Below are 3,773 nucleotides of genomic sequence, written 5' to 3'. Positions count from 1 at the left end.
TCTTAGTTGTAAGCAGAAACATGAAAGAATTCCCTATAGATTAAACCTCAAAGAAATCATAACAAAAGACCGCCAAAGTCGTTCCGCAGAATAACACAATAAACATGTGAAATGTGGAGAAAAATGGAATAAATCCGTGCAAGAGAAATGTAACTTATTTAAACGTCCGGCAACTTAACAGAAAATTCAGCTTTCCTTTTGGGAAAAGAAATTTCTCTTTTGTACATACGTCAGCTTTATTTATATTGGTAGAAATTATTTCTTTATTGAACGAGGTTTTATTGCTTATTGTATATTCGATTTCGAATTAACTTCTTTTAATGAATATATCAGCGAATAGTAAACGCTAACGCAGTCTATATATGTCCCAGATTGTAATAATATATTGTTTAAAATTTTATTTAGATCTACTCAGCAGTTATGATATTACACGAGATACAATTCCATACACTCATTGTCAAAAGTTGGTTTCGTATTTACAAAATTAGAATAATTTAATAAACTGAATGTATAATTCAAATATATGCTGTTATAAAGAGGATAGAATTGTATTTTTGTATGTATTCGATTTACGTAAAAACTACTGGGCCCATGTTAAAATTTCATTTATCATTAGAAACGTAATTTATTTTGTTTTGTTTGTTAGTAATATAGGCTCTATTTTTTATTATTATTCAAATTCATGCGGACGAAGTCGTGAGAAACAGCTAGTTAAATATCATCAGCCTTTATCAGCCCACTGTTGGACATAGGCCTTCCCTAAACCGTCCACAGAATACGGTCAGCCGTTTTCCGTATCCAACGACTTCTCATCGTAATATAATTTCATGTGCTTCAATAATTTGCCTTTTATAAATCCTGTAATAAATAATAAATCCTTGAATATAAATCCTGTACTAGAAATGCAAATACATCATAAACAATAAGGTCAGAGGTGTGTTATTGTAAAGTTTGGATATACTCTCAATATCAAGCGAAGGTATCTAACTTTGTAGCTAGATAATGCTACATTGTATGTACTTAGCTGGTACAACAACAAGAACTCTATCCAAACCTCTACTTATGTAGATTAAATGCGTTAGTACACCTGAAACTAAACTATCGCATAACTGTTTAGTCTCGCTTTGATTCCTTTAAGCGTATATAGAGGTGCGCACACTACTCCATTTTTAGTTGAATTGTCTGTGAAACAAGCGACAATTGGTCGCTTTTATAATATTAGTAAAACTATAAGTATCGTCTTCAAAACAAAAACGTAACGTTATCCACTATTACTACTCGATATTTAGTTGTTCAATTGAACAGTTGAATTGTCTGTAAAACAATCGACAATCGGTCGCTTTTATAATATCAGTAAAACTTAAGTTTCGTCTTCAAAAACAAAAACATAACGTTATCTCTGGTGTTATTGGAATTTTTTTTGACCGAGGAAAATTCCGATTGAATATCTTTAATGTAACTAACTTTAAAAACTAAATCAACTAAAATTTAAATTTAAATTCTACTTTATTGTATTGCCAGTTGTAATAAAATATGATAAAAAGTTATACGAAGAGAATACAAAAGTAATATTATATTTGAGCCTGTGTTCTGTGCCAAGCTGAAAATTGCATTGAATTTTCAATTCATTCTAACAAATACTATTTACTGGTCTTAAAACTTATACGAGTGTAATTTTATTTATTAGTTAAAATACCTTGAACAAATTAAAATCAAATAATTTTATTTAATAGTTGTTTGCTACGATTTCCACAGGAAATTTTTTCAGGGTGCAAATTTTCCTACATAACAGCTACCTTCCATTAAGTCCTGTCAAAAATAAATCTTAAAACATTGTATGAAACATAGCTATCTCTGTTCTTCTCAATAGTATGAGAGGGATGCAATATGTTTTTGTGGTGTTGACAATAAAAATATACAATTACAAAAAACCTGGCAGCGGTGGGATTCGAACCCACGCCTCCGAAGAGACTGGTGCCTTAAACCAGCGCCTTAGACCGCTCGGCCACGCTACCTTGATAATACTGTTTTGTAAATGATAATCTAATTCTGTTTATAAATTGTTGTACTATTAATAATGTCTATCTGTACTTTTGAATAATATGTGATGCTTAATCAAGTATGAATAAAGTGGATGATGAATGACGTCATCCATTACGTCACAGAGTCCACGTAATGACAATAACGGAGACCTATTATAGCAGTCTACTTGCTGCTCTATACTAACAATGACCCCTCTTACGTAGCTGATATTGATGTTCATGCGGTTAGGAGATATCTCATTGTTGTCACCGACAGATCTTGAATACAGCCCGTTTGTAACTCACCTAGGCAGAAGCTACGTTGAAACTAACGTCTGTAAATCTCGAGTAAACCAATCCGAGAATCATGTATTTTTACAGTGGTAGTGCCCGCTTTAACATCTTAGAACGAATGGGCCGGCACGCCCGGTGTAATACCACGACCACACAGAAGACAGGCGTGAAATGGAAACAATTCCGTGTTTCGTCTGATGAGTGTGGTGCCGGAGGCCTAATTTAAGTCCCTTTCTCTTTTCCACCCTTTTCTTATAAAGAGAGGTTGGGAAGAGGAAGTGGATTTGACGGTGGAAGAGATGCATAGGAAGGGGAAATATCCTCTTTATGTGCGTCTCCTCCTCCGTCGGATAAGGGTAGGCAACGCATCTGCAATTGCGGATGTCTGTGGGCAGCGGTCGCTTCGCCATTTTGGCGATTTCAGGTGGCCGCTTGCTCGTTTGCCACCTTATGTTATAAAAAAAAAAAAGTATGTCATCAACAAATTTTGAATTATCAGATTTGTGCAGTGTCCGGTTTTTAAAAGTGTAATCGGTTAGTATGTGAATTCATTATGTGTTTAATTTGCCGACAAACATCTAGGCAAATTACTTATAGGCGGTGTTTGTGATTTACCGATGACATGTCTATGTTAAGTTCAATATGACGAGTAGAGACTCTGTATCTCGTCTAGTCATCTATCATCGGTAACACAGGTGCAATAAAGATGTCGAAGTTCGAGTTCATATGTGTTATACATAGGTTTCCCATACAATTGTTTAAGTTATTTACATCTAATCTAATCTATCTAACTTAATATTATAAATGCGAAAGTTTAGATGGATGGATGGATGGATGGATATTAGAGTTTGTAGCCTAAACGGCTGAACGGATTTCAATGAAATTTGGTAAAAATGCAGAAGAAAAGTCTGGAAGAACACATAGGCTACTTACTTTTGTTTTTTTTTATAATCTCACGCGGTCGGAGTCGCGGGCGAAAGCTAGTATAGATATAATTCAAATTAGATATTTTCATACGATACTTATATTTCCAAATGTAATAAAGGGAGTTTTATTATTATTATTGTATGGTTTTTAAACATTTTATTGCCCTTGGAACGACTGATATACAATTTCTTTTGCATTCATCATATGTATTCGGCAAAGAATATCTCCGGTAAATATTTTATTATACTTAAATGACTTACAGACGAATACTGGAACGACATTTAAGCATGTAACAGCGTATTGAATAATAAGGAAATATTTGTCAGATTGTTAGCGTCGCACGTCACATAAGAAGTGAAGTGGTTAAGATTCGTTTCAGTAACCAATTACTACACATACGGGCGACTTTTAGTTGTAAATATTCATATACTTAACTAAGATAACGATGAAACAGGAGTTATTATATATTTGAAAACCATTTTATAAAAACAGTATGACAAATGAGGTTAACTGTCCCTTGAAGCTGCTTCT

General features: G+C 33.7%; 1 non-coding gene across 1 annotated transcript; it reads right to left on the bottom strand.

The window, feature by feature from the left end:
• Nucleotides 1–1,933: 1,933 nt before the first annotated feature.
• On the bottom strand, nucleotides 1,934–2,015 carry Trnal-aag. The gene has a single exon. It is a non-coding gene; the product is annotated as a tRNA-Leu (tRNA).
• Between the last annotated feature and the right edge of the window lie 1,758 nt (nucleotides 2,016–3,773).

Source organism: Papilio polytes, unplaced genomic scaffold (genome assembly GCF_000836215.1).
Source record: "Papilio polytes unplaced genomic scaffold, Ppol_1.0 DF823923.1, whole genome shotgun sequence".
Lineage (NCBI taxonomy): Eukaryota > Metazoa > Arthropoda > Insecta > Lepidoptera > Papilionidae > Papilio > Papilio polytes.
This window is presented reverse-complemented; position numbering and strand designations above follow the sequence as displayed.